At 28.7% G+C, this 26,450-nt stretch overlaps 1 protein-coding gene and 1 long non-coding RNA gene across 4 annotated transcripts in view; one reads left to right on the top strand and one right to left on the bottom strand.

The window, feature by feature from the left end:
* LOC122858017 overlaps positions 1-1,326 on the top strand; it is a 41,168-nt gene extending 39,842 nt beyond the window's left edge. Inside the window, exon 4 of the long non-coding RNA XR_006374274.1 lies at positions 1,186-1,326. This is a non-coding gene — a long non-coding RNA (uncharacterized LOC122858017). The remainder of the gene's footprint in view (positions 1-1,185) is intronic.
* The window catches only part of LOC122857999 (semaphorin-2A), a 180,856-nt gene that overhangs the window by 33,533 nt on the left and 120,873 nt on the right, over positions 1-26,450 (bottom strand). The window lies entirely within an intron of this gene.

Here is a 26,450-nt window from a genome sequence, read left to right as displayed (position 1 = left end):
AGTTTGAAATAGCAAAATGTTATACACTTCTCTATATATGTACACTCTGCTGGGTGTCTTTGTGTTTCGCTTACTTTAGTAGTAACTGCATTCTACGAGAAAATTTATTAAATATGGGGGTAAAGAAGATATATTCCAACCAACTTCTTAGCTATTGTGTTTTATCTATTCACTTGCTAACATCACGTTCAACATTTTGAATTGTCCAGTCACGATGATCACCTGGGACTACTTATTATCTTCTTGATACTGTTTAGAAACAAACTTCAGAGTTGTCTTGAACAAAACTTTTTCAATCAAAAAACATAAATAAACAAAAATAATATTTATTATGCTGCAGTAAAAAAAAATTCACTTGCATGATTGACTTTTATTTTTAAATTATTTATAGAAAAATAAATAACCATATACTATGATTGTATTGCAATTTTGAAAGTGCTAAATTTATATTCTGATGATATCAAGAATATCAAACTGACACAGATCTGACCTCATTGTGGTTATATATATTAACATTGTCGAAAAACCATTCGCTGAAACGTGAGTTGATATTCAAAGTTTGGTCACCAATTTTGACTTCAGTACCACAACCAACTGCTGATGCAAGATCATCGGCATCTGTTCCCTGACGGCTACCACAGAATTTTTAAGTGGGCGTTTGCATGTATGTACTGTGGCGAGTGCTGTTGACGTAGATCGATCACCCTGACAAACAATGACAGTGAAAGGGACTTTAAAATAATTTTAATTCTAATCTCTTTATCAAATGCAGAACATTAGTAGTCTGATAATCCTTTTCCCTTTCATATTATTAAAGATGCACTTTGGGATTATTTACCACTTGACTGATCAAAGTGCCACAACATCATGCTCACTGGCCATATGACAAAACTAGCTAGCAATATTTTTCAATCTAATTTTTTATCTTCTTTTTATTTTTATTATTGGTTCTTTGCTTGCTTTTTTTTCTCTTTTTATATATAAAAATGTTTGTCATGATGTTTTCTCACCACCGAGATAAAAGAAAAAGAAAAAAAAAACTTATCCAACTTGTACGACACACGATTTGAGTCTACGACATATATTGAGTGGCCATATAGATGATTTAAGACAAACCATTCACATTTTACCAATAGATATGACTTTGTTTTTCTTCTAAACTACCCTTGGGATCTTTTGTTTCAGAATGGACACTCCCTTTTAGCTTGAACGAGAGGTCAAATTTCCCATTCGTTGATGATTCAATTGGCCAATGTCCTCAGGGTGTTTCTTGTACTATCAAAAAATGTATAATTCAACTATCGATCTTCAACTATTGAATAAGGGGTGAGTTTTACAAATATATTTACTATTTCTATCAAACTTTTACGTTACTTGGCAATCTTAATCTTAATGTCCATTTTGTCAAAATAAAATTTATCGATGTTGTTTTATATGACACTTGATACGATCGTCTTTGATGGTCAAATGATTCAATCCGTTAAGGCTAGTGTCTAGTTGAACACACTATAAGACCCTCGACCTTTCATAATCCTGTCATTCGTTGTAACCTCTCTGCTTATATAACCTTATATATATATAAAAGAAGAAAAAAAAAATAGAACCCTCTTGTTTACCCTGGCTAAAAGAGAACAAGCTATCGATTAAAAAGAACGGCATGTGCCTTGTGCTGTCGTTTATTTTTAATACTTATGATATCATAAATAATGACATCTTGAGATATTAATCATCAACAATAATATAACCTGTTTCATAAATTAAATACCAGATAATATAAAAAAATGAAACTTCAATCAAATATAGTGAAAAAATATCAATACAATTCTTTTCAATACAGGCTGCTTGGTAGATATTCTAAAAATTTAAATTCAAATGCAGGTATTGCCTGAAGCAATATTTTAAAACTCTTTCAATCATTGAAGCGTATTATATACCGTCAAAATTATCACAAAGCTTTAGTATTCTCATTGATAATTCTATCGGTTTATTTCGCTTAGTTTTATCAGATGCATGTCAGTCAATTTTAACAACGGACTTTACTCGGGATTAACGAAAAGAGAAAATCTCTACAAAACAATATTTTATGTTATCAAAAGTATCCATAAATTCGGGATTTTGTTGATTGAAACCTGTCTTTTTGAATGACATTAGAGCAATTATTTAATATAAAAATCAAAAAATAATTGTATTTATTTACTTTTATTTTTATTTCGGAAAATTTATGTGTGCAGAAATGTTTGACTTCAGAAAAGAATAGACTCAGTCATTGTAATATTGAAAATTGAAATAAAAATTCACTGGTTGCTTTTCGTTTTCTTTGTTTTTTTTTTTCTTTTTTGTTGTTGCTGAAAGACTTTATACTTTATATTTTGAACTACCAATTCTGCAAGCTCGACATCACAGCCAAAAGTCGGATTTTTTTTTTTTTTTTTCTTCTATTTTTTATTTCGGATTTCCTTTTCTCAGGTTTATAACAGAAACTAGAGAATCGTGCGTTTCCGTTTCCTCCATCGATAGAATAGAAGAAGCCAGTGTAAAATATTGGATATGCATCGAGAATCCATTCATGTTTTATATTTTGTTGAAAAATATATTTCAAACATATCCCCTCACTTCATTTTGAAAAAAAAAAAAAAACTGTCAAGTTTTTCAACTATATAAGTTGAATGTATTTTTATAAACTGAGAAAGCTCAATTTATTAGTGACAAATTTTTTTATTATATTTATATATATATTTTTATTTATTTATTTTTTTTTTCATTGCTGTGTCAGCATCTCTTGCTATATTTTTAAAATACCATTGGGAAATATTTTATTCTTATTTTTCGTGCTTAATGTATTCACGATATATATGACTGAGTTTAAAAAATAAAGCAAATGTAAACGAATAAGCAAAGTCATAAATCGTGACCGTTGTTTGGGCCGCTGGGAAAGAGTGATGCATCATATAAATATATACACCAAGTTGAATATATACTGCAGAAAACAAAAGATATCAACTGGGACTGCTGATGTCAGGCATAATACTATTCCTTTATTCGTTATTCTCTAGACTGGCATTTTGCAAGAAAATAGCAAAAACAAAATGGGTTTTAAAAAATGCAACAAAAATATATATATAAAAAATAAAGAATATTTTTTATCGCGTCAACGTGTCTTATGTTGAATTTTTTTGATAGTTCATTTATGAACAGGATTCGTAAAAAATCCATACTACAAACTGATATATAAAAATATTTTTATGGTGTTGGCGACATCATACAATTATAATTTATTTTTTTATTTCATATGATACACACTGATCTCGTTTTGTAGTTATTTAAAAATGGAAAAATAATATTAAATCATTTATTGCATTGTTTTTCAAGTGCATCTAGTAAAAAAAAAATAAAGGGGTTTTTATTGTCATCTATATAAACAAATAAGTACCTGTAATATTACAACACAAAATTTACGAATGAATTCAATTTAAAAAAGTTATATAAAATAAAATAAAATATTTAAAAAATAAATTTTATTTCTTCAACAAGTTTTTACTTTTATCTTCAAAACGAGACCAAAATGCATTTATTTATTATTATTTCCGTCACGAACTCAAAATACTATTATTATTATTTATTTGACAAGCTCAATATGTTGAAAATATAACAAACATTTCTTTCAAAAACTTGTTCATATAAAGATGAGATATATATTTGTATTGGTTAGTGATCGTGAATACTGTCTTTATTATCATAATTCAATATACTGACTCAAGTTCTTTTTTTTTATGTTTTATTATTATTGAAACTTTTTTTTTCCACTACTTTCGATTGTCAAAAAATTGAACAAGCATAAAAAAAATATGGAGTTTATATATCTATTGTACAAAGCCAGCCCTAGCAGTTTCTTTTTATGAGTCGTCGTTTCCTTGAAGTTGATGCATCACGCGTATTGGAATTTCAGAAGCCCTCGGACTTTGTGCTGCTACTAACGCTAAAAAACATCAAAAGAGCATAACTCGAAGAAAAGAGCCTTGAATAGAGTTTTCGTTTATGGTAACGAGAAATCAGAGTAAGTGCTCTTTTTTTACTTTTTCGGTTAAGCAAATGTATTTTTCTCAATTCAGCGAATTTTCACTGAAAAAAAATCGTCGCAAATTCAGTTGCAAAAAGAAAAAAAAAATCCTTCAATTGCTTTGCAAAAAAAAAAAAAAAAACATACATACACATAAACTACCAAAACGCTATTTATATAGAATAGAGAAAATATTTTAAATAAAAATATCAAACTCATAAAAATAATATCAACAATAATTCTTTGAAGAAAAAAAAAATTAAAAGCTATAAAAATATTTATAAGAATTACTTTACATACAAAGTACAAAGCAAGGGCTAGTTTTCATCTACTCCTCATGACCCACTAGTTTTGTTTATTCTTTATCCAACAGTCAAAATGAAAATGGAAAAATTAAATTTGTTTTCATAACGATAATGGACTTGACCGACTTTGTCTATTTCAAAAGCAATGCGAAATAAAAAATACAATTTTTAGAATCATTCATAAAAGTGTTTTTATGTATATGGCAAAAATTGATACTCTATCCATAAAAAGTACACGATATAATAGTTTGATAATAAAAAATAAAAATATACTGGGACTATATGATTTAAAATTACCAATCAACTAAATAGTAATCCAACTGCTTATTAAATATAAATTAATCTTATCACAATTTAAACTATCAGTTTAAAGGTGTGGTGTGTTTTTTTTTCCCTCGAACCAACCAGTGTTTTCGAGTTTCATGCAACACACAATCAATCAAGGACTTGACAGCCTCAACTAGCCCACGTTAAGATCCCTCGCGTTTAATATATATACAAACTAAACCGATAAACGTCAGTATGCCTCTCGTTGTAAATATGCATTGTGCTATCACCCTCTTCTGCCCTTGAAAATAAAACGCTTTTAATACTGTTAAGTGATGTCTACTCTCATCAACAATATCTTTTGACAAACATAAAAAAAAATTAAATTAAACCTTCCTATTTTTTTTTTCGTTAAACTATAAACATAACACTGTTTTCTAAAAGTACACAATTCATGCAATCGATAAATTCTTTTCAACACCAATGTCTACAAGCAAACTGAATGGAAAAAAATAAAATAAATATATAAATAAAATAATAGTAACAAAAAAAAAAAAAAAAGCAAACAGAGAGATTGAGTCGAAAAATACAATTGCAGAACAGACGGTGACTCTGATTGTTTGTTGGGTGAGCTCACTCCTCAAAGTCTTGGCACCCTCAACAACATCCAGCCAGTTTTTCGATACTTTTCGTATTGTATCGATAAATACTAAAGACCGAAGCAAACACCTTTAAAAAATTTCAATATCTCGAATAGTTTTCAAGTTTTTTCGATATATCGATTTTTTTTTATTTATTCATTTAATAATGGAAGTCGATTAAACTCATCAAGGAGAAAAAAAAATCGAATACAATTTTTTGATCGCGCGAATAGTTTTCGAATTATCGATATCTTTCTAATGTTAATGATAATTTTTTCATAATTGATAATATAATAGAGCTAAGTAAAAAATAAAGCTAGTAAAAATATAGCTAAGTAAAAAAATATAGCTAAGTAAAAATATAGCTAAGTTAATATAGCTAAGTTGAAAATATAGCTGGTAAAATTATGTAGATATGTTGTGTGTTTGGCTATAAATATAGCTAAGTAAAAATATATTAAGTAAAAATAGCTGCTAAAAAAATATAGCTAAGTAAAATATAGCTATAAAAAAAATATATAGCTAAGTAAAAAATATAGCTAAGGACCAAATATAACTGGCAAAATTATGTAGATATTGTGTGTTTCTATAAATATGCTAAGTAAAAAATAGTATTAAGTAAAAAAATAGCTAAGTAAAATATAGCTAAGTAAAACCTAGCGACCAAGTAAAAAAAACTTGATATATTCATTATTTTCGAAAAAAATATATATTCGTGCTTAACAATACGCGACAATCATATTAGCAGTTTTTGAAAAAAACAAAATTTCGACTTTTTTTTTGAGAAAAAAAAATTGTATACATTTTAAAAAAAATATCGATAATTTGATAACTATTCTAGATATAAAATTTTATTGGCTTTTTTAGCTGGCGAGTTTTATCGATCGCTTTATTAATATTAAAACAAAACTTAATATATCGAAATATATAAGTTATTATAACTCGAAAACTATTCGCGATATCGAATTTTTTATGTTGACTTTTTTTACTTGACGAGATTCATTGATGGCCATTATTAAATTGAATTAATCGTTATTTTAACTACACGATTTATAACCGATAGCCGTTTTTCCATATTTCAACTCCATATTTTTAACCACTGCGCATTCGTAGGAATTTTTCCGTATTTTTCCGTAATCGTGAGAAAATTTTCTATAAAACCGAATAAAAACATGTTGTCTCGGTTATGATAATATCTTCTGAAATTCTTCTGTACAATTACAATAATACTTTTCTTCTTTCAAACCACACATCAGTCATCAATGTCTATTTCTTTTTTTAAACATAAAATTAGTTTATTATAAATAAATTATTATTGTATAATAATTAATATTATCTTTGTATTTAGGAAATATTATTTTATATAAACAATAATAATAGGTATATTAATCTTGTAACAAAAAATACTGTATGGCATGTATATATATGTACAATATGAATTTTACTAACAAATGCAAGTATAACTAATAATACAAATAAAATACTTGTATAAATATATACAACGCATATATATATATAATAATAAATAAATTAAATATATAAATACGCGCATTTAAATCATCTATACTACAGAACGGCTGATGGTAACGGTTGACCGATTACCATGGCGCTGCAAGGTGCAATGTAGACTGAGGGTGTGAACTCGACACGCAAAAGTTTGCGTTTGCTGCCATAATCTAAACATGGCGCCTCCGTGATTTAATCCACCCGCTCGACAATGTTTAATTACACACGCGCGTTTAAATCATTCGAAATTACTATTACTATATATTGCCAAAATATCATCGAAAATGTAAGTGTAATGTGTGTAGTGTATCTAGTGTTCAAAGCTTGGATCATGGAGGCGCCATGTTTAGAATTATGGCAGCCATGTAAAAACGCAAACAGAAAATGGATTCCTGCCCAGATCCGTTACCGGATCTGACGTCTAAACTCTATGTTTTTTCCTTTTACTCTAACCCAACCCGCGCCTAAAGATGTTTACACATCAAAAATAAAATAAATATATAAATAAAATAATAGTAACAAAAAAAAAAAAAAAAGCAAACAGAGAGATTGAGTCGAAAAATACAATTGCAGAACAGACGGTGACTCTGATTGTTTGTTGGGTGAGCTCACTCCTCAAAGTCTTGGCACCCTCAACAACATCCAGCCAGTTTTTCGATACTTTTCGTATTGTATCGATAAATACTAAAGACCGAAGCAAACACCCCTGTAGTCCCGCTGGACGCCCATCTCATTGTATTACACCCTCCAGCCCGCAATAACCCTCTTCGATCTTCACCACCTCTAGCCCACCAATATCGACAACAGTCGATTCTTATTTTTTATTTTTTTTTGTTATATATGTATATATGTATATTTTAGCGCCAGAAGGGAAACAAAAAAAGTTCTTGAATAAATCAGAACACGACTAATTCGCAGGGATTCAGAATGGCAATTTCGTAAATAAGAAAAAAAATATATAATTTTTTTTTCCTTTTATTATTTCGTTTGTAACGGCCCAATAGTGGAAGGTATAGAGATGCTATTCACTTTAATGTAGCATTGCAGAGAAAAGAAAAAATATAGAGAAGAAGAGAGTTGGGTAGATAGATAGAGCATGTGTTCTGTATACCCTTCTGTAAAATTCCCCGGAGAATCGTATTGAGTTTGTTGGTGGCAAGGGGGCTAAAAAGAAAGAGAAAGAGAATGGATTTAGTTCAATGTGAGAGTTTATGTGTGTTTGTGAATACTTCCGCAAACCTTCCCCTTGGCTATCTTTATTCCAGGGATGGACAGGTCGAGAGGGTAGGCATCGGACCGTGGTAACTGGCAGCCCTAGAGGGAGCCGTTATATCCCTGTCCTGAGTCTGCTTGGTTTGCACTAGTGTTTTCTCCTTCTGATATACGACTAGTAAAAGCCCTTTGGTCCCCCGGTCCCACTAGACGACCTATACTCATCCTCCGGTTATATTTCCCCTTTTACTCACTCTCAATACCATTCAGTTTGAACCCTTCTCTTTGTCTCTCTCGCACTCTTTTACCCTTACCTTGTACATCACTTTCAACCTGAACTTGGAAAATGTCCCTTATTTCCCTTAAAACGACGACAAAGTATAGAATAGAAAATGGGATAATGGAAGTTTACTCAAGAGTTTTAAAATCCTCTTTTTTTTCTGGGTTATCTCTATATAAACCTTGATATCGATGAAAAAAACCTCAAAAATAGAATAAAAATAAAATATGTAAAGTTGTGGGAAAGTGAAAAAAGAAATAAAAAAAAAAACCATGATAATATTTTTAGTAGTATATTTAACACAAAATAAATTTAACTTGTGGCTTTTTGTTGTCGTGAAAACTGATGCAAAAAAATTAGAGCAATATTTTTTGATAGTTGTAGAAACTTTAGAGGGATGTAGCAAACATTTTATCAACGGATCCGATAACGTAATTTGATCTCCAGAAAAAGAAAATATTTTAAAAGTATATATACTTTATTTAGTTAGTGTATATAACACACCAAACTGAGAAGAGAATCTTGAGGCCAAAAATATATTATTATGGATACATGGAGTTTAGTTACTAAAGTCTTATCGACGTAAGTCGATCTCTCTTTTGCAATCTATTTCTCGGTATCTTTTATCCTATATCTATGTATCTCACTTTTACTTTTACCAAAGTTATTGAAATAGACGAGCTAGGACTAAAGTTGTACGGTATAATATCTGTAGTCGGTATAATATGTGTGTATATTTATATAAATATAAACACACAGGATGCAGAAGCAGTGAAATGTTAGTTTGAAAGCCCATGGGTCAACAAAACCCCTCGAGTAGTAGCAACAGCAACAGCAGTTATACTGGCAGTACCATGCACAACCAGGCGCAGAGGGTGAAGGTATAGTTTAGCACTGCTTTGCGATACATCAAGTCAGTTATCACTGAAATGAGATCATTTATTGCGTTAAGACAGCACTATATAGGGTTGTGCGAACGGAAAACGGAAGAAATGTTCAACTGGTATTGGAACAGTTAGATAAGAAAACCAGGGAAAACTCTCAGCATCACCTATATATTTTTTCTTTTCTTTGTACTTTTTTTCTTTATCAAGTAAAAAAAAAAAACAAAAAAAAGAGCCAAGTAGAGAAGCCTCGGAAATCTTCTTAACGCCATCAACGTATCTTTTCTTTTTTGCCCTGTTCTTTTATATTTTCTTTCAGTGTATATAGTAACAGTAGCAGTAGTAGTGCACGCTTAAATTTTACCTCTGCTGTGTATATATGTATTTTTTTTTTATTATTATTTACCATTTTTTTTTTTTCATCTTATTCACAAAATAGTAGCATAAAATCATTATACTACTTCTGTTACCGTATAAGACTCTGCCTGAGGATAATTGCCAGTATTTATCAAACGTCGAAATAAATAAGCTGCTTATATATTTCTTCGGCATGGCAATAATGCCTTAAACACAGAAGAATGCTTATTCAGCTGAGATGATAAGTGATAAGTATGCCAAGACTTTTTCAATGTATATAAATATAATTTAAGAATTTTTATTAACGCAATTTCTATCTACAATTCAAAGATATAAATATGAGTTCATAACAAGTCTGAGCTTTTTATTTATTATTTTTTTTCAACCTGACAATATATTTATTTTTTTATTTATTTTTTGAATTATCTATCGGAATATATATATATTTACTGGGATTTTTAATTTTAAATTTTTTTGCTTCTATTGTACAGAGAAATATAAACATAAATAATGAAATATACAAAAAATGATTTGTGTGCAAATAAACGTTTTGACTAGTAGCCTAACGTATGTTACAAAAGTTTGACTCACGTGGCACATAACAACTCCGCCCATCTAGCAAAACATACTAGCATGGGTGTAAATCTGAAAGTTGGCTAAACCGTCTGTTCTATGCATTCACTTTTGTACCCCTGAGTTCAGCCCCTTCTATTGAAGTCTTCACACTCCCTTTATCCCTTGCTCTAGGCATCGCGAATATGCAGCGCTTTGTCTCCCTCAATGTAAGCCTTTTTTTTTTTTTTTTTTTTTTCATTTTCATTTTTTCAATTTATCCTTTATATTTGCCTTTTATTTTTGAATATGTGGTGGAAAGAAAATTGAAAAAATTTTCATCAATGCTTCATTTCAATTCTCTCTCGTAATTGACAGTTTTTTTTTTTTCTATCTGATTCCAAATATTTTATTGTTATATTATTATTTTAAAATAAATTTATTGTTATTTATATAGGAAATGTTGAATGAAAATACTTAAGCACTTTAAACGTCAATAACAATAAGGAACTAAAATATCGTCACGCAAGTTAACTTTAAGTACTTTGCATTTAAAGATTGACGTTTCATAAATTTTAAAATAGGAAATGTATAAATACGACAGTGATTGAATAGGTGACAATGAATAATTTATATATAATATTTTTTGGATATATATACTTTTGATTAATTTTTAATTGATTATATAAAATCAATATAAAAAACATATATATTTATTCAACTATACTAATGAAAATCAATTTAACATTGTACAATGAATGTACAACATAACTCTATGATCATGCGTATACTATGAATTCCGAGAGGGGCTTATAAATTTTGAGTTTGCTGAATAAGCACGTTTTTGCCGTAGGCTATTGCGACGATGAGAGCTTGTCTGCTTCTCGTAAATGAAACACAGTGCAAATATTGCGTTCGATTAACAAAATAAGCATCAAAAGAAATCAACTAAAAGTTTATAAATATAAATACACTATAGACTTGTCATTAACTATTAATATTATTTATATTTAAATTTTATTTCATACACAAATTATTTGCTTGATAAAATATATAAAAAAATAATAAGCTACTTTGATATAAAAGCTCATTCTATTTTTGAAAAAAATTTTAATATTAAAATTAATATTCATTAGGAAAATTTAAGTAATTTTCCTGAAATTAAAAAAAAAATAAAATTAAAAAAGAAAAACTTTTATTTTGTCACCTGAGAACTGGATTTGTGAAAATCTTTTTTAATTTCAATTAAAGGTATAATAAAGTAGAGGATTATACTGTCGTAATTTTCCCTAGCAGTAGTTGACTTTTTTTTTTTTATTCTTTTTCCTAGGCAAAAAAATAAAATTAAATAAAAAAGGGTTACCCTAGGGATTTGTATAGCAAGGCAAAAAAGACATGGTACGGTCCAACTAATTCACTTGAATTTTGATTTTCAATAAGAGAGATGATGAGATGCGTTGGGATTCAGCTACCGCGTACAGCTGTACCAAGTGGAGTTTGAATATGCATGATGCATGGACATTAAAGCCCTCAAGCACTATCTCTCTCTCCCTCAAAATTTCTTCTCACTTTAACTAACAAAAATACCATCACTGACACTCGGTTTTGTATCTCACTTTTGTATTTATACATATACACATACTGCATAAGTTGCTGACCAAGTCTGTATATTCTCGTACATTATTCTCTTCACGTATGCAAAATAGTTTCTGTCTCTGCAAAGAGCTGTCGTCATAATTGTTATATTTTTATAACGTCGACAACCAAATATTAAATGTGTCAAATGCGACTTACTTTTTCAATTTTAATCACGAGATAAAGTCAAGATATATATATGACATCAGAAAATAATATAAAATTAATTATTTTAACAAACTTTTTTTTTCAATTAAAAATATATCATTTAAGGGAAATTTATTTTGTATTAGCTCAGTTGTTTTTATTGCAAGATTTCTAGAATCAAATTAATTTTAGCAAAAATGTACATATATATATATACAATTGATTTCAGTACAAGGCACTGTTTGAATTCTATAATTATCAAAATAGAACTTTGTCACGCAACATTTACGACTGCTGATCCACATTGAAATTCCCACGTAATAATAAAATCACAAAAAAATGTATTAAAATATATATATATAAAAATTGAAGATAGAACAAGAAGTCTTTAATTTCACATTACTTTTTATTTGTGTAATATTGTGCAGTAAAAAAATTATTATTTCTATATACCAACGACTTTTGAGGGTCGCATGAAACAAAATAAAAATAATAAGCGAAAGTAATCAAAACCTTGTGTAGGGGTTGCCTGAATAAAACAGGAATCTTGAAATAAATGAATTTACTGCTAAATGTATGTATATAAAAAATAATTTTAAAAGGGGATGAAAACTTTTCAAACCGATAAATGCTTGCAAAAAAAAAAAAAAAGACTAGATATAAATGATATAAAAAAAATTGTACAATCTTAATAAGCGATAAACTATAAAGAAAAGAGAAATAGTAAAAAAAAAGTAATAAAAAAGGCAATGTAACAAGTACGACAAACGTCTTGCTGAGATTTAATATAAACAACGAAAAAAAAAATTTTTAATAACAAAAACAAAAGAATTAAAAATATATAAAGAAAATAGTTTGATAAGTATAAGAAGTGAGAAAAACATTGTTCATGCGTGTCAGGATTGTATGAGCATTCAATTTTTAACTGCATGCAAAAAAAAAAGCTACACATTGACGATTCTTTGTACTTCAACGCAATTATGGCTTCATGGAGGCAGACTGTCTGCCGCGGGCACAAAAAAATAAAGAGAAAATAATAATCAACACAAAATAAAAGGGAATAGAAAATGTATTGAAAATACACTTATCCCCGCGGGCAGCCCTATTTTGCACATGAAATATATGTGCGTGTATGTAGATATATATATATGTGGTAAGTGAGCAAGGGGGTAGGAAGAGATCTAGCAGTACACGCCATATCCATATGCTGTCAGACATGTCACAACAGAAAAGTTCAGCAAGTCTAGTAGTGTACAAAGCATAACAACAAAAAGGACAGCACTGGCCAGGGAATTGCGTGGTTGCGCAACACACCACTAATGACTGTGTGGTTTTGTCCAGTTGTTTTCGTGTATATGCCAACGACAATTTTCCACAGTAAACTCAACGATACTATGTAAATATACCTTAGTTTTTTCTCTTGCTATACACCAACCCCAAACCACCCCTCTATATTATTCTGACATACATGTTTTCAATTAGCTTCGCATGTTGTAATTCTTGGCGTTCCTTGAATGAATTTGCAAGTAATATTACAATGGCAATGTAATATGCACATAGTTTTTTATATAATATTTTTATATACATATATAATTTTCAAGATATCTGTAAATTAAAAAAAAAAACTAAACTCGAATGTGAATTTTAAAAAGCACGATTTCATTTTGCCAAGTTAGCTTTTTTTAAATTTTAAATCGTTTAATTTGGACCTTTATAAAATAACAAAGACCAGATAAGTAGCTATGGGGGATGAATTTATACACGAAAACACACACCCACACACACACACACAACCACATATATATTTTTATTCATGTAGAAAAAAAAAATAATAATAAAAAAAAAGAGGAGAAAAGAAAGTACATCTGGGTGGAAAAAAAAATGAATAAAACGCGAAACTCGCTTTCTGTTCGCGTATACTCAACTTGGCAAGCAGAAGATATGAGTAATAGAGGGTGATTTAGTATTAGGATTTATAGAAGAGAAAAGTACCCTGGTACTGCCGGGGGTCAAAGCAATGCCACGAGGCAAATGTCGAGGGTAAGACCTCATGATTTCTCCTGGGGGCTCATACATACCGTTCCGAATTCATGCACCTGCTATATAGCTACAGCCCTTTTGCCATATTTGTCTGTGCGTTTTACCATCCTTGTTCTGTATTTTTCATTTTTACCGCCCCTTCTTCAAATACTATCACACACATTTTCACACTTTCCCTGGTGTACAATGTCCTTTCTATCCTACTCTGCCACTCCATTAAACTCACTTGCCGACAATGTTACGTACAAGATGAAAATTATTTGCCCTATTCTATCTCTCAAAAAAATATATATATATATGTATATATTCTTTTATGTATATAATATTTATATATCAAACTGTATAAAGGAAGAATTATTTATTTGATGATACGTGAATTGTTATTTTCAAAAAAATAGTATAATATTATTATGTGTATAAAACACACACAGTTTAGGCAGGAAGTCACGTGTAAATTAATAACGAGATGCAAGAAAATTTATGATCGAAAAACTTGGTAATATAAATTATTTGAAATTACAAGAAAATTTTAGGGAAGAAAGATTGTGATGATATTGCGTGTTAAATTTAATCATATAAATCATTGAATTTTATATTTGCTTAAATTTTTTTTAAATTAAATTTTTCTAAAATATTAAATTAATAATGATAGTGAATTTATTTATTGATTATTTTATTTACTCCGACTTAAATAAAACACGTAATTTCTGGGAAAAAAAAAAATATGCAAATAAAAAAAAGTTTTAAAAAAAAAAAATATATAAAAAATAAAAAGTCAAGTTAAAATGTCAATGGGCAAGGTATACTCTATTTTTATCAAACTTTCACGAACTATATATTTATAAATTGTCAAGTTCTTTAGCGTTTTTTGATAAACATTTGTACCCTCGTAGGCAGATGTTGGCTGACATGTATACATACGATGATTGATGATAGCTTTGAAATGCCACTAAAAGACTGTAGTAGCCAGTTGTAAACTTACCTGAAACATAAAAAAAGGGGAAAAACATGAATTCACTGAAACGTCATAAAAAAATAAAATAATAATAGTAAAAAAGTAAAGAAAGAAAAAAAATACTATAATCAGTAAAAAAGATAAATATGCTGATACTCAAGTTCGGTGTATAAACGCGCATATATCTACTTAGCATTATGGAATATATTATCGTTAAAAAATAAAAAAATAAAAATAAATAAAAGTCGCGTGTTTACACAGGGGTACAATGAAAAGTGATACGTGACACGAATGCCAAAAAGGGGTGACAAATAAATTCCTTAATATAAAATTGAAATTTCCATTAATTGTCTATGACAATCAGTACCATCACACAATGTCTAAAAAAAATTCAATCACTATAAAAAAATAAAATAAATCCTCCTCTTTGTTTTCATATACTTGATTCTGAATAAATCTTATTACAAATTTTACAAATACATTTTAAAATCAATAAAGTTGCGTGATAAAGATTTAACGTTAAAACTTAAAAATATTTTTGTATATATCTACATATATATTTTTACGTTTCTTTTTTATACTCAGTAGTATTATATTTATGACAGCCAAGGGAGCATCGTGTGATGGCAAGTTCAAATGAATTTTTATAAGTGAATACTTGAAATCCCCTATATATATTTTAGGATGAAAGTACGTAACTCGTTCAAAATAAGATGAGCCATCATATCTTTATTCAAAAATGAAAGGATTAAAAAACTTTTTTCTTTTTAAAATTTTTTTTTTTGGTATATAAAAGAGTATAAGTTAAGTCTTTTGGGATTGTTAAAAAGAACTAATATACTTCTGAAAAGTCAAGCAGGTATAAATGTAGATAAATCTAGTCTACCCCTTTTGTTAGTAAACTGAGGAATGATTGATGGTACATTAATTTTAATTAAAAAGATGGAAATGGCCTAACGTATATTAAAAATGCCACAATGTAATTTTCTTGAATTTTACGACATAAGAATATCATGACTTTTGGAACTTTACCAGAAATAATATGATATTTTTAAGAGTTCAACAACACGCAAATGCATTGTCAAATATTATACATATATTAAATACATATATATAACGAAAATTTATATATGTGTACAGTACAATTGAATCTAAAAGGGAGGAATGGCTGAGTAAAGGTCGTGGTCGAATAATTCCCTCCCTTCGACAATAACCACAAATCGACTCTCGCTTTACTAGAGATGGCAGCGATTGCGGAAGTGCGTTCATCATACATAATCATCTATTGAAATTTCATCAACTGGAATTTAATCAGCCTCTCTAAATACACCAGCTTGATATACTAAAGCTCTTTGATGATACGAAATTTTGTTATCTATTGGAATTCAATGAAAATAAATACATTAAAAAGATATGTGTTTTGAGCTACTCACACAAAAAACAACAACGCCAACAACACGATAAAGAATAATAACTACAACAAAAGTTTTGTTAAACTAAAGAAACCGAAAAGAAAAAAAAAAAAAAAATGACTGATTGTTCTCGGTACAATTTTCTACTTTTCTGTACCATCACCATCATCAGAAAGAACTTTTTCATCAAATGTATGGTAGTGTATGCCTGAGGCGAAAAATTTAAGCTCTAGCCACGTTCAACGAACTCACCGAAAAAGTTATAAGGATACTGTCTCTCTGGTGGATGGTAAAATGCATGTCTTGAGGTATAAAGAAGAGAAAAAAAAAAAGGCCCGCTGGCAACATACAGGAAGACGCAAAAAAAAAAAAAAATACAATGAAGAAAGAAGAACGAAAAATGAAAAAAAAAAAATTAGAAGAAAAAAAGAAAGTCGTTGTCTTGTGACGATCATATTCTTGGTTCTTCAGCAACGAGAACGTGATCACAGAATGTACACGTTCAAAATTGCAACATTGAGAAGAAGACAAGATGAAAAAAAAAGAAAAAAAAATATAAAATGACAGAATAAAAGCAAGCAAAAGAAAATTCTTCTTGGATCATTGCATTTGTGCGATTTTATCTGACCAAATAAATTATTTCATCCTTGGTCAACTGAAAAGAAACTTTATATATATAATCCATATATATACAGTATTTTCATACACTATGCCAACTTGTATTTTGCTTGACTATAAGTTTGTTTCACGTTGAGCAAGTCACAGTATTCGTGATAAACACCAAGGTGCAACTGACTATTACTAGACGTTAGTATATAGACCAATATACACGCCAACGGGCAAACTCGTCTACAACGTCACACTGACGTCTATCAGTAAGTCAATATCACATGATAATATTTGTTCTCCTTTAACAATTTACATCGTGATAACGAAAAGCCACAAATTGTGTTCCATTTTCCAGCATCTAAATATATACCCAGCTTGTATAGAGTTTCATTTGACAGTTGTTGTCAGATCATTATTATGAAATTTTTTTATTCCCATATCATATGTCAGTTTTCTAAGACTCATCACAATATTACAATCTCATTAATTATATTTTGATATGTACTTTTTTTTTTTTTAACAAGATCAAATAGAATTAGTTGTGGTAATTTTGTGGTAAATATTAATTTGAAAATTCAATGCATAGCACGTAATTTTATTAGAAAATATTGAACATTTTAATCGTACTGGCTTAATACTGGCACGCGCAACTTACTTCCACCAATGCTTTTCATAAATACAAAAATGTTTCGGTGGGGTAAAATAAGGGACTAAAAACTATATACCGGAACAGCACGAACTTTCGTCACGCAACTTTCAAAAGCACGCATCAATTCGTTCATATATATATGTTTATTATTATTATCATTATTATTATTGAGAATTTTATTCAGTTTGAAATGTTGTATTGCCTTTATGTAACAAGAAGTTTACGAAAAATATCTTAAGCTAAGCCAATTTATTTACTTAAGCTTTGATTGACGTAAAACAAGTTACTGTCAAATTTTAGTAGAAAGTAAAAATGTTAAATTGATTGTGTCAAGTATTTATTTAATAATTTACAATTTCCATTAATGCTTGTAATAGTTTTTTTTATTTATACAAACACATTTGTGCTATGAAAAAAATAAAATAATAATGATAATAATAAAACAAGAGAAAGAAAAAAAAATAGATAAAAATTTTTTTATTGTTGTTTAAGCTCGTGACATTCTTATCTCGGCTATTGCCCTATTTTTCTATTGCACTCTATGAGTACTTTTTTGTTTTTTTTTTGTTCGGATGACAAAGTTCTATAACATTGCTTTGCAACAGATTGTTCTTCATGCTCTTACTCTAGATTACATATTTTTTTTATTTTTTAAATAATACTGTAGAATTTCAAGTCACATCTTGAAACAAAAATTTTTTTATCAAGTCATTTTCAGGTCACATGAATATACTATAAACTACAACACGCGAGTAATAATAATTCGAAATATTAAAACAAAAAAAAAAAAAAAAAAAATTAACGATCACAATATTTCGACAGTTAATATATTTTGTGTCATTATCATTATTTATATTTTCATCATATTCATATTATTATAGGGTGTTGTTTTGTGTATATGTGTATAAAACGTGAGACATGAGATGTGAAAAAATTCTCCCTCATATATATTTCTTGTTTTATGAAGGCTCAATGTCACCCCATAATTCACGTTCGGTACACGAAGATCAAGCAAACGATTACACGTGAAGAAAAAAAATATAAAAAATAAAATATCAAGAAGGGTAAACTCACGCACAAGTTTTGTATCTTTGGTTGAATCAACAATAATATATAGTAGTGTATCATTGAATTATAAAAAACAAATGAAAATTTAAATATATATTTTTATTCATAATCGTTTGTCAATAAAAAAAAAAACTAAAGTCAACAAACTATGATATATATTGTGTTTTGTGATCATAAAAAAAAATATATATGTATGGATTTTTTTTGATAAAAACCGAGATATACAGGAAACGTAAAAATTTTTTTTAATCTTTTATTCGATAAACAGTTTATCAAAGTTTTTCTGTCACGCAAATTTTTACTGTTATGCCGTGCGTAATATGTGTACAAAATTTTTTCTAAATTTATTGACAAATCTCAAACACGCAAATCACGGATGTGTTTATGTAATCTCTCATTTTGTTTAAATTCACATTGTATATTTTACTTCCTACTATGATAGTAAAAATATTTACAGAAAAAAAAAAACACTGTATTTTTTTTATAGATATATAGTCTACTCGACAAACAATTTTCATTCATCCGATTCCATCGTAAAAATGAACAAAAATAGCAGTTTGGATTGTTCACTTTGTCGGTCCTTGTTTTGCAGATTTTACATTTGTCTGTCGAAAACAAAATTTTAAATATATATTTTTTATTTTTATTAAAAAAAAAAAATCTCTTGTTGTCAGTTGACTGTTCGAAATGTTATACTAGTTTTTATACATAGGTATATAAAAATTTTGAGTATTTGTAACAATGGCAACGTTGAAATTCAACACTTCCCTCGCAATAATATATATATATTTTTATTTTTGGATATTGTAATCCCAGCTTAACAACGTATCTTTTTTTTTTGTTATTTTCGAAACACAAATACTAGGATTTACATCGAATTTGTGTGACATATTGTCAGAATTTTATTTATTTTATTTTTTTTATTTATAGAAAGATAATTCAAACGTCAATGATTGGTTGGTTTGTTTCAGGATTTAAAAACTCAGATATAACTGACCCACTTGATGAGAAACTAAGGAAATAATCTTCACAGAAATTATTAAATTGAAAAATTTAAATTTAATTAACTCACTCGACCTTCTTAGAGACCAATGGTTCATCAATAATTCTTACGTAAGTAATTTATACTTTATTTATAAATAAATTTTTAAATAACATATGAATATTAGGAACCTACGTCACAAGAAAACTAAGTAGCTTAACAGTATTGCATGTTTCATTAAATTGATTTTCATGTGACGTCATATAACTATAGTAAACCCCGACACTGACTAGTCACATAGTTTATTAACCTGCGACCTATCCATCTTCATTTTATTCAATTGTATACGTCACGTGAGATAGTCCGTGTGACGTTTTTGTGTCGTCTAATGTCACCGCCAGTGACACCAACATTCACACTGGTCGATTCAACTTTTTCTATTTAAATATAAAAATGTGCAAATAAAAAAAAAAAAACAGATTGAAATAATAATAAAAAAAAATCAAGATTCTCAATGATTTAGCATTTGAATTGTTGAGTTTGGAATTTTAATCTTTAATCGTATCTTTTGCAACTTATCAAACAGCCACTGGATATACTAGACACTATAAATTTTCTTAAAAATAGAACACGATTTTTCTCTTCCAATAGTAGAGGAATAAAAAAAAAAAAAAAGAATAGGAGAGAGGAGAAAAAAAAATAAAAATAATGGTGGTTGTACTGAATGAAGAGAAATCCCGTGAGCAGAACATCGAATCCCTTATTGGGACTGGATCTAATTTAGCGTTATACGTTGAAACTACGAAGGCACATTTTCTCGACATTGGATAGTAGTGAGCTTACAATTCTTGGTTAAATTGGAGAAATCTTCAGGACCTTTCCAATCGCGACCAAATGCTTGTTCTTACACTTGAAAATTTATCGTTACGCAAGAAAGTGTGCGTTAAGGATAATAATGGGGTCTGACGAAGCGTAATGTTCATCTCAGTTTCTCATTCTACCAATGGGTAAACTTTTAAGAAAAACCGTAAACGTAAAGAATCGGATTCATGGCTAAAGCACATACAAGAGTTGGTTAGGTGTTGAAAAAAATTCTAGTAGTCTTGATTAAAATGGTCGACCAGTTTCTCCCCAAAATAAAAAAAAACCAACAAACAAACAAACAATCTTTAGGGAAGAAAAGAAAATGCGTAGCTAAATTAAAATCAAGTAGCTTTATGTCGTCGTACATTTTCTTGAAATGGAAAAAGTTTTTTTTTTTTTAATGGTTTTTCATTTATTTAAAAATTATTATTATGTTATTTTTTTTTTTTTTTATGTTAAACATAGAATTTTAATGAAAATTCTACAAAATAAATGAGATTCTGATAGATGATGACCGCGTTTGACATGACAGAATAATAATGACGATATGATAAAATCAAAGCCATGTTTTTTATGAACCAATCAATATATTATAAAACTAAAAATATTAATTTTAAAATGTGCCAATCTCAAGTTTATAAAAATTCAACTTGTCAAAATTTTCGTTAAAATATTACCAAGCTATATGTACGTATATTTAACAGATGAATAATAAATTATATATATATGTTTTAAATGATCGTTGAAATGTTTCACAAAGTAAAATATATATTGGTAAAATTTATAGACCACTAAACGAAAACCCCTTGGCATCTATAAACTATGGAAAATCCTTAATTGTCCGTACTGAGAGCCAGTGTGGACCGTTAATTTTATTTGATGCACGATCCAATTTATTCTGTGACTCGGAAAATGCTGTTTTAAATTTTATAGTAAAATATCTAGCCACATTATATAAAAATTCAGTGTTATTTTACCAAGTTTATAATCTAAATAATATATTATCGTATTTTATAAAAAATCAATAGGTCAAGAAACAAAATACTCCGACAAATCGATTTTAAATTAAAATTTGCTTAATTATTCAACAATATAAATTTACTAGTAGTATTTAAAATTAAAAAACAAAACAATTACACCAATACTGAAATAATAATTGTTTATATAACTTAGAAATAATATTTTGAAATAATAAAAATAATAATATTAAAATCAAGCAAAAGCTGGGTAATTTTCTACCGCAATATCGACTAGCTTTGTACAATACGATTGAATCGCCAGTATATAATACGGTTAAATGCGAAAATAATAGCAATACCACGCCCAACCACACTATCTACAGTTTTCCATATCTTCTATGAAGTGGGTGACATATTCAAATACAAAATACAAACGTCAACTATTGTCTACTAGTATTTTGTTCGATATAAATTCATATTAAAAATAAAAAGTAATAATAATAATAATTATTATTATTAGTTGGCAACGAAATATACAAGCTATGAGTTTTTATATAATATATTCAGAGAAATTTTTTTTTTATTCTCATATTTTACAAGTGTATAGATACTAGGTAGAAATGCAGTTTGGCAACGTATGTGTAACGAAATAAATAAAAATAAAAAAAAATTGCAACAAAAGCTCGTGGTACGGAAACGGAAACGAAAAATGAAATTTAGCAAGTACACCATATGTCGTACATGCGCGTCCTACTACGACTCTATAGACATTTTGTTATACATTATATTTTTCTATCTGTCATATTGCCAGTCAACTGTATACTACATATCTCTATCTATGTTTCACAAGCATCAAGTAAAATATAATGTTGAGCTGAGCATTTCCCCTAACAAGCAACTGCTTCAACAATTTGTTTCACTATTTTTGGCACTCAAGATACGATGAGACAGCCATCAAAAAGAAACATTATGTCGAAGTTAAGCAGAAAATAAAAACATAATATATATAGTTTTAATGCATATGTACATTCACTGAAGACTTGACATTGTAATTAAGTAACATGTCTTCATTTTAATGTGGTATTTTTGGTATTCAACATTTCACAAGTCATTAACATCAGAGTAACCGAGCATTTCAAGACAAAACATGAAAAACAAAAAATAACAAAACATCAGAGATTTATTGTTTGTAAATATACAAAAAACAGGTCAATGAGTTTGTTTGTTTGTCTATTTTTTTTTTTTTTTTGTTTTAATTCTTGAAAAAAAAAACATGCATACGCAGATGTGGCTTAATAAATAAAAGTAGGATAGCAATTTATCCAAATGAAATATTCATTTACCAAAAAGTATATAGAGAGTTCAATAGTCATTAGAAATATGTGCGTATAATATTTTTGATAACACAGCGACTATGTTATTAAACCATAAATGATGCGTATTAAAAATATAATATGACAAAAATAATTAATAAATTATTTTGTAATATACATTATTGCATTTAATAATTGCATATTTGTTAATAAATGATGATCTAGAGGTCTCTAAACCTCAAGATTCCACACATTCTCATCGTTATTTGGTACGCCTCACCAATTCGTAGGTACGATTATGGAACGTTTCGTGGGTTGTATATACATAGAACCTTGGAAATATATATATCAGACATTGTGCATAGCTGCCTTCACCTCAGTTATCTTAATTACATCTGTAATGCACACTGAAAAGCACCTATATATACTGTATATAGATGCTAAAGCACAAGCATTTTGTATCCTTACAAGCCACTCTCACATTCAAATGCGTATATATAAGTATACATATAACACAATTGAGTCTACTGAATATACACATGAAACCACATATTTACACTCACACATATGTAAACACAGCCTCCCCTTTACCACCCTTACCACCTTCCTTCCCATATAGACATACACACATACACGAGTACATAAAATGAATCGTTGGTATATCTGAATTTAGGAGCACGTGCGTACTACGTTCTCATGCTGACTAATTTTGAGTTTGCGCAGATGATACCATTTGTATGCTTGGTATTTGCAATGGTACCATTTGCTAGACATATCATCAACAGACATATACATTCACAACTATACACATGCTTATAAAGTAACTCTTCTAAACGCACATATACTCATTTATGTGAAATGTATATTATCATTGTATTTGCTTCTTTCTACTGAGCTATAAACTCTGGTTAACTTTATTAAACTATATTTTCAATGATTATATCAACTATTTGCACGTGTTGCTTTTTTTCATTATCTACATATATAAATAATTAATTTTTTAATAATAACTAATTTGTAAAACGGGTTGAATAACTTTTTCAAATTTGAATATATATATTTTTTTATATTTTTTAAATCGTCTAGAGCAACTACTATAAAATCCATCAATTTTGATGTATCTTAAAACCCACTGAATTGGTTTGTCTGATATGGTTTTTGTGAATAAAGTAAAAAAAGATAATAAAAAAAAAAAAAAACTCGAAAATATCGTACGAAAATTGGAAAAGAGGTGAGAAGCAAAGAAGCTTTTCCACATCGTTAAATATCACTGAGTATCCTTTGCATGTCATACACTTTACCTGATACCTCAACGATAAATTCATGTTTTCTCAACTGTGTAAATCAGTCTGGCATTTTCTCACCGAGATTTAGCTTACCTGGAACAAAGAAACAAATAAAATACATTAATCACAAATCGATGATATTGTCGTACTTGTAAAACATGATATTATTTATATGTGATACTTGATAATGATTAGTTGGAATTTTTTTTACAATAACCACTATTTGGCACAATGATAATAACAAGTATTACAGAACTATTAAGTCTGCGTTGAAGATGATGAGCATGTACGTTGTGCTTACACACCAAACATTTATTCAGATAACTCAAATTGGGTGTGAGATACTTATTTCCATTAAAATTATCTCTGACTACACCATAGTAGTAAATGTATTTAATAACATAAAATTATGTATTCTCTTGCTTCAAGTATATTTTAAATAATAATGTGGAATGAGAATACAAGTTTGGGTGTAACCATATACTTTGAATATTATAAAAGGAAAAAAAAATTTTTTTGTAAAATTTATTTACCATTTTGGTTAATAAAAGCCAAGCAAACACGTGCTTATGTATTTATTATATTTTAAATTCACATATGGTACAATGCATGCACATCTAACCTTGTCCCTTGGGTCTTGGTATCTTTAATTATGGGGCATTTATATCAGGCTTCGTCATATCCGTCACGTGGCCTCAATAAATTGACCATGGTAACACTTGAGATTAATTCGCGACCCAGACAGATGACGGTATATACTGTTTGTAAATTGTGCGGCTATCTAAATAGCTCACTTCCGTTATTATACTAAATATTCCAAACAAAACAATTGACCAAGTGATGTGGCTATAATATTTCAAATTTTATTAAAATATTACTTTTTACATAATTGACCATGTTAACGTATATAGTTACTTGTCATGCAATTTTTTTTTTTTTATTAATAATCGAAGAATTTAACTGAATTACTAGTATGATTTTAATTTTTAAGTATCATGATTTTTAGTTATAAAAAGATGACATGTATTTTTCACTAATTGAAATATAAGTTATTCATATTATGTGACCTGAATTGAGTTTATAACGTATAATTGTTATGCGTGTTGATTGTAATCTTGTTTATTTAATGATTTCTAATTTTTTTACGGAAACGAAATTGTCAAAAAAAGAAATGAAAAAATAGGGAAGTGTTTGATCTCTAATGTGCTGATAAACATCTAGGAAAAAATAAAAAATCAATAACTTTATTTTATTTTATTTCCTTTGTTGAAAATACTGAGTGATATTAATCACTTTGAGTTAATGAAATTGCCAGACTGACGATTGTGAGAAATTATTAGAAAATTGTTATATCTTCATTTTATCCACTAATAATTAATTTTTGTATGATCAATGATAACATATATATATTATTTCTATATTATAAAGAGCCCATCGAAACCGCATGTGTTGTACGAATATTATGAACGAATCATGATTAATATTGTTTTTTTTTTTATTTGTTGGGTATTAGCCCTAAAGAACTCTGAGCCAACCACGCGAGTGTGATAGCTTTATCAACAAAAAGCAAAAAGGCATATAATATATATTTAAAAACATTGAAACAAACTGGTACTGCGTTGTACCAGGGACGTTTACAATATGCACACGTTGCTCCATAATAATTATGGTTTAACGACGTTGAAACGCGTGTAGTTTAGCGTTGCTTAAAAATAACAACTTGAGGGTGAATGCAAAAAAATCGATTGGCCACAATAAATTCGACAGACACGCGCAGACATTAGTTTATAAGAGGGGTTTTCAAAGCTTTTATTTTCCATTAAAATCAAGCCTGGGAAAAACTACCACAACAATAACAAAAGCAGCTTTTCATTTTGTTTAAAATACCATTGAAATAGTTTGTGAAAAGTCTAGCGAGAAAAGTTGTGTTGACAAGCAAGCCAGCAACCTTCGATATCATCATGGTTTTCATGCAAAGACAAAGTTTTTTACAAGTTGAATGACACGATGCACCACGTTGTCATTTAACATAAAAAAAAGAGAGAGAATTGAAAGTAAAGACAAGCAACCAAAACAAGGATAAGACAAAATGACAAGATGAAATACAACCAAACAAAAGATTTTACTATGAAGCGTTAAATGGCAACCAACTTTCACGTGACAAAACAATATACTAACAGAAAGTCTTAACTGCACAAAATTTTTGGTGAAAACTGTCTGTAACCAAATACTATATACATAGAGTGTTACATGTTTCTCAAAACAATTGACAATAATGAATGAAAAATAATAACAAACAAATACACTAAGCTCATAACGAGTTGCAAAGTTTTCACAAGTTGAATAATTAAAAAAAATAAAAAAAAGGTTTGAGACAACAGCTTGCTATTCGAATCTTGGTCTACAAAATAGTCTAGCCTTCATGTGTAAATTATGATCCTCGAGTTTGGTTACTCCCTCACCTTGATTG

This window comes from Aphidius gifuensis, linkage group LG1 (genome assembly GCF_014905175.1).
Source record: "Aphidius gifuensis isolate YNYX2018 linkage group LG1, ASM1490517v1, whole genome shotgun sequence".
Taxonomy (NCBI): Eukaryota; Metazoa; Arthropoda; class Insecta; order Hymenoptera; family Braconidae; genus Aphidius; species Aphidius gifuensis.
This window is presented reverse-complemented; position numbering and strand designations above follow the sequence as displayed.